Here is a 7,088-nt window from a genome sequence, read left to right as displayed (position 1 = left end):
ATGGGCTATATCGGTCCACTCTTTGGTATAGCCCCCATATAACGGTACCTCCGGATTTGAGGTATTTTGACGTTCTTCGCCACATTTGCAGACCGAATTAGCTAGAATTTGGTACTTAGGGTTTCTAGTGATCAACAAACTAATATTCCAAAGGATATGGGCATAGGTCCATGTTTTGGTATAGCCCCCATATATCGGTACCTCCCGGTTTTCGGTATTTTGAGAATTTTAGCTACAATTTTTAACCAAACTAGCTGTAATTTGCCATTTGAGGTTCTCAGTGGTCGCATAATATCTCCACCAAACATCGTCAACATAGGTCCATATTTTGGTATAGCCCCCATATAACGGTACCTCCCGATTTTCGGTATTTTGAGAATTTTAGCTGCAATTTTTAACCGAACTAGCTGTAATTTGACATTTGAAGTTCTCAGTGGTCAAAAAACATCTCAAAAGGAACATCGTCCACATAGGTCCATGTTTTGGTATAGCCCCCATATAACGGTATCTCCCGATGTTCGGTATTTAGAGAATTTTGGCTGCAATTTTTAACCGAACTAGCTGTAATGATCGGTATTTTGAGAATTTTAGCTACAATTTTGTCTATTCAAAAATAATCGTCAATATAGAGCCATGTTTTGGTATATCCCCCATATAACAGTACCTCCCGATTTTCGGGAATTTTCAGTGGTCACGAAATTTCTTCACTAAAATTCGTCAACATGGGTCCATTTTTGAGGGTCTACATTGTTTTGATGAAACTACCCTCAATTTGACTCTTGAAGTTCCCTGCAGCTATAAAACTTTTCCGCCAAAAAATTTAAAGATAGGTTTGCTCTTTGATATAGCCCCGTTGGTGGTGCCTTTCACCTAGCTGAACACATTTTTTAGATTAGATTAGATAACACTGTGCAACAAAATGGAGGTGAAAGTCTGGGGCACGGAAAATTCCTCTTGGGGAAAAAAGGCCTTGGTGAGTATATTATGATCCCCGAAGGACAGATGCGCCGTGAGTCGAACTTCCGCGTTATGGCGTGATGAAATTTTTGTTAGAGACCCTGTGGCCCATCAGGAATTAGCGTTATATCTTTGTTCACTGTTGCTTAAGTGCTCTACAAAAACAACAAACAAAAATATAATGCTAATTCATGATGGCTTACAGGGTCTCTTGCAAAAACTTCATCACGCCATAACGCGGAAGTTCGACTCACGGCGCATCTGTCCTTCGGGGTTTTTCTGTCACCAAGGGCTTTCATCTCCAAAAGGAATTATCTCTGCCCCAACATTTGTGTTCACAGTGTAATTTAAGCAATAGTGGGAGGCAGTAGCAATATATCCATTGTCGAAAAGTTGTTCCACCTTAAATTGTGAAAGGACCCTAATTATTCATTTTATTTAAGACTATTTTATGGTGGAGGGTATAAAAAGTTCGGCCCGGCCGAACTTAACGACTTTTTACTTGCTTTTTTTTTTTTTTTTTTTGAGAAGGTTCTTTTTAGGGTACCTATTCTATCACCGTTAGCGCAGCTGACTTATACTATCTTCTTTGCTGTGTAATTGAATATGAATAATTTTGGGATTTATCAATTTGTTTGCATGCAAAATTTTTGAATTCCTATTCATTGTTACTTATTTCTACCTGTATAAAATATATTTTAGATATCACAATATATGCCCACAATGAACTATTTTCTAGGCATATGTGAGGTACGAGTGCACAATTTTGGACGATAGATCTTCAATAAACTCGCAATTTTCCCAATTAACATATATACCAAATTGCGTGGTATATATATGGTAAATTTCAAATTTCCTTTACAGTTACATAGAAAAAAAATTAAAAACTTTTTTGGCGAGCACATCCGCCATTTTTGGTACATGGGTTAAGAAAAAAATCGTGGTTTCAAATCTGTTCGCGTTCACAAAATTGGATGCTGTACTCAAAAGTTATATGCGGTTTTACTCTCTTGTAAAGAAAAAATATTTAAAAATTCCTATTGAGTTGTAATAAGAACATGTATATATGAATCGTTAGCAGAATGTGATATCTGTCCGTAGATGCTAAAATAGTTGCCAAATTTATTTTTATTTTCGCGGTAAATCAAAAAATATTGAAGTAATCTTGGAATAAATTTTATTTATTCTAAATCAAAGTCCAAAAAATCTCTAAAAAAATAATTTAAAAATACGTACAGAATCTAGACAACGCCTAGAAAAATATGAGACCAAAATTATAAAGATCGCGTTTATAACTTGCATATTACAGCAACAACAAAGAACGGAAACTTATTGTTGGAAATTATTTCAAAAATATATTTTTGGTTAAATACGAAAAATTTGAAAAATAAATGTTGTGAGTTATTCTATTATTTCGCTAAATTTCGATCCAAATCCAGAAGTATTTTGCTTAAACTTCTACGAGAAAAGTAATTAGTCATCGTGAAAGTATATTTGCTTTCTGTGATAAGCAATAGAAATAAGAAGTAGAGAGTAATATTGAAATTACAACCAAAGAAAAAACACAAAAATTAAAAGGAGTGTAATTCGCGAATCCGTTGAAATCAGTTGGGGTGCATGTGCTTTTCGGATACAGGGAGTCCATGTCTATCAATATGCGCGGATTTTCCCATGTTTCATTCAGCGGCCAAAGTGTGCCATCAGTTGCATCTTACTATTCAAAAAACCTTCAAGTGGGCAAAAATTACGCGATGTGCATATGATTATAAGGTGCATCTGATTTCAATGGTCCCCCATTAAAAATACGTCAATATAAATTATTTTAGACAGATTCGTCAAGAACTGCGGATGTGCCACCACATTCTATTTTGGGATAAATATGGATATTACTCCCGAATCTTTGTAATTTGTGACACACCTTTTTGGCAAATATAATAATCTCGTATAAAGGATTACATTTATGTAAAAATAATCAAAGAAAATCGCGGTTCAATTTGCGGAATTGCCAAAATATATTTTTGCAGATTTTCCTACTTTCAAGGTATCTATATCCGGCGTTTTAGTGGATGGATTTGACCGCGGAAGAACTCATTAGATCCGGCACGTAAAAAAACTAAAATCACGCGGGGTTCAGGGGTACCTGTACGACAGTTGTAAATTTTAAAGCCAAAAAATAGGTTTTTTCAGAAAATTTACGGACCAAATTTTCGTCTTTGGACTTCTATTACTAGGAAGCTATACGGAGCACACTCATGAGATATACATCGAACGACGTGGAATCGCGAGTTCTACAATCCTATAAACTAGTTTCGATTATTATCTAGTTGCACCATCTAATTATAAGAAAAATTCGAAAAACACTGAAATCAAAACTTCAAAATGTCAGCATCGATTTTAGGGGGATACAGTGTATATATCGAAAAGTCATACACTAGAACCATATATCCTAAGGGGTATTCTTTAGTTCTTTCTTTGAGCATAGGTTTGAATTTTCCGTGGTTTGGCCAGAAATCAAGAAAGAACACAAAAAAACTTGTAAACTTCAACACATTTTTCCCATTTTTTTATATTATCACCAGCCCAGCTTCCACGAAAATTATTTGTTATGGTCCATATTATGAGATCGTAGCTAAAACACTTCAATATATATAAATGTATTCATATTTTATAAAATATATTAACAGTTCGCGACTTATTAAATGGTGAACCTCAACTTCAACGATTGTTAAACTTTTTTGAATATTACCATATGTATTTATTTTAGGTGTATTCCAAAAAGGAACCTGATATTCAAAGACAATTTGAAGGTGTAGCAGGTGGGGCTAATCAATGTGAATTTTCCAATATATGAAATCAAAACCAATATTGGCCCATTTTTACACTTTTTTACAGTGTTTTATCTAATTTGCTTTTCAAATATGGTAACTAATTTTTCACACAGTTGTAGTTGACCAATCGAAGTAAAACTTTGTACACTTTTCAGATTTGGTTGACAATACATGAATATGAAACCAAAACCAATATGGATCCAGTTTTTCCTGTAGCTCCCATTTAGCGGTACCACTCGATTTAAGGTATTTTACACCCGCCTTGCAAACATAGGGTCGTGGGTTCGATTCCCCGGCCAGGCAACATCAAACCACTTTTCAACGGTTGCCAAATACCCCTCAGTAATGTTGGCGACATTTCCTGAGTATTTCAGCCATGTAAAACTTCTCTACAAAAGTGGTGTCTTAGACACGCCGTTCGGACTCGGCAATAAACTGTAGGTCCCATATCATTAAGCTAATATGAATCGGTGTGCACTCATTGATATGAGAAAAGTCTCCCTTGTCCCTTATGGGATGTTTTTGGAATAATTATTATATCGTCATTTAAGCCCGTATTGGCTGTTTTTTGACAACTAGGGTTTCCAATGGTACAGAAACGTACCCATTAAAAATTATGGACATAGGTCCAGGTTTTGGTATTGCCCCCATTTAGCGGTACCGCCCGATTTCAAGTGTTTTAAGGATTCTATCTTAATTTTTATACCGAATTGCGTGTAACTTGGCATTTGGAGATCCCAGTGGTACAGAAATTGCTCCACCAAAAATTGTGACATATGTCTTGGGGTTGGTATAGCCCCCATATTACGGCTCCACCCAATTTCAAGTGTTTTAAGGATTTTTTCTTCATTTTTAGCCAGAATTGGCTGTAACTTGGCATTTGGAGTCCCCAATGGTATAGAAACTTCCCCACTAGAATTTATGGACATAAGTGTAGGTTTTGGTATAGCATTCATATAACGGTAATAAACGATTTCGGGCATTTTAAAGTTTTTATCTAAATTTTCGGCCTAAATTGACTACAATTTTTTCTCAGTGGTCAAAATATGTATTAACTAAAAACTTGAAAATAAAAAATAATTTAAAACAAGTAAGAAAAGTCTATAGTCGGACGGAGCCGACCATGGGATACCCTATACCACTATCCCTGGACAATTGCTCTCCACGGAACTTCTTTTCAATGACTGTGAAAATTTAATTATCAAATATCAGAGATGTAATGTATAATACTTATGACCAAAACCAAAAAGTTATCTAGCATGACAAAGACATTTTTGTAGCAGGAAAGGAAAATTTAGTTCACACAAACTAAAATGTAATGAAACCCACTTATGTAGTACTACTACTTCCGTTGTTTAACCGCTACGTTATTGAAATTTTTACCAATTTCACACAAAAGTTTCAGTCCATTTAACCCGCTAAGTATTCTCTGATCTTCACGTTGGTTTGTACGCTTCTTGTTCATCATAAACTCAAACTTTGTTCAAAATTTTGCGGGTTATTATTTTGACCTACAGAGCCGCTACAAAATTGGTTAAAATTTTGTTTTTGGTCCATTTCATCCCCTGAACATTTCACGATCGGTCCGAACCCAACCTCCTTAAAAATTCGTTACAATCGGTCCATAATTGCGGCCTTAAGCTTGTTTACAATTTTTAATGGACGTGCACACATCGCTAAATCGCTTTATCTCGTCGAGATATGAATTTTGGCATACCAAATATGGTCTAGGACGAATATTTCGTGTTGTTACATAAACTTTTGGAGAGACAATATGTAGCATGGGATAAAAATGTGGTTCTCTACACAGAACCCATTATATATTAGGCAGTAGGCCCGTTATCTAGCAAACACTTTATTGCAATTTACATCAGAGGATAGGTCAGTAGTTTTTTCCCATATGCAGGCTATTTTGCGAAATATATATGTCCTCAAGGAATTAAAATATCGACCAAAAATAAAATTTTTATCTTTTTCATACAAAAGTAATGGTCCATTTCACCCGCTAAAGAATATTAGATCATCATTCAAAATTGTAGGCATCTTTTTCGACCTATACTCTTACCCGGTGCAAAATTTCATGACTATTGATGTATAATTGCGACTTCTAGCGAGTTTATTATTACACTACAAACAAATAACGGAATATATTAGGCTGTAACTCTGTTATCTGATCATGCACACCAATATAATTGGCATCAATTGAAAGGTCAAGCGTTCCACTTTCAAGTATATCTCACTTATCCGGAGTGTCACTTCCAGGAATTACGATATAAGCTGTATATTTAAAATTTTCACACAAAAGTTTTGGTCCATTAAACCATCTAAATATTATCCTATCGCCATCTCAAATTGCAAGCTTCTCCTTTGTGATATACTCTTACCTTATTTTAAATTACGCGTTGATCGGACTATTATTGAGACCTACAGAGCCGCTAGAAAATTGGATAAATATTATGTTTTTGGTCCATTTCACCCGCTAAATATTTCACGATCATCACCAATAAGAATAGGGATTTATTCTGATCTGAACCCGACCTCCATACAAAATTTCGTGATGATCGGTCCATAATTGCGGCCTGGAGCGTGTTTACAATTTATAATGGACAGACGGACGGACGGACGGACTGACGGACGGACACACATCTCAAAATCGCTTTATCTCGTCGAGATATGAAGATTGGTATACCACATTGGGGGTCTCCGACGAATATTTCGCGGTGTTACATGAATTTTTACCAAAACAAACTTATAATACCCTTTTCCACATTGTGGTATAGGGTATAAAAATTAAGTTTCAGTGTTTTATTTAGAAATGCACTTAAAACTAGAAAATAATTTGTCGCTTACCCTCAATAAATATATTATTTCTCATAATGGAATCCCTCAAATAAAATGCTTAGCGTTTAATTTTGCCACCATTTATAATTTAAATGCAAGCGTTTTATTTGAGAGATTCCATCATGAGAAAAAATATATTTATTGAGGCTAAGCGACAAATTATTTTCTGGTTTTAAGTTTAAATAAAACACTGAAACTTAATTTTTTTAAATTATTTTTTATTTTAAAATATTTTTCAATGCTTCACTGGCTAATAAACGTGGATTTTAAAGATTATTTTTCTAGGCTACACAGGCCAATAAACGTGGATTTTTAAAAAATATTTTTTAACGAACCACTGACCAATAAACCTGGATTTTTTAAAAAATATTTTTCAACGACACACTGACTAATAAAGGTGGATTTTGTTTTAAATATTTTTCAAAGATTCACATCCCAATAAACGTAGATTTTTTAAAGAAT

The sequence above is a fragment of the Musca autumnalis genome, unplaced genomic scaffold, assembly GCF_047663935.1.
Source record: "Musca autumnalis isolate F117 unplaced genomic scaffold, ASM4766393v1 scaffold_229, whole genome shotgun sequence".
Taxonomy (NCBI): domain Eukaryota; kingdom Metazoa; phylum Arthropoda; class Insecta; order Diptera; family Muscidae; genus Musca; species Musca autumnalis.
The sequence above is the reverse complement of the archived record's forward strand: the minus strand, read 5'-3'. Positions refer to the sequence as shown.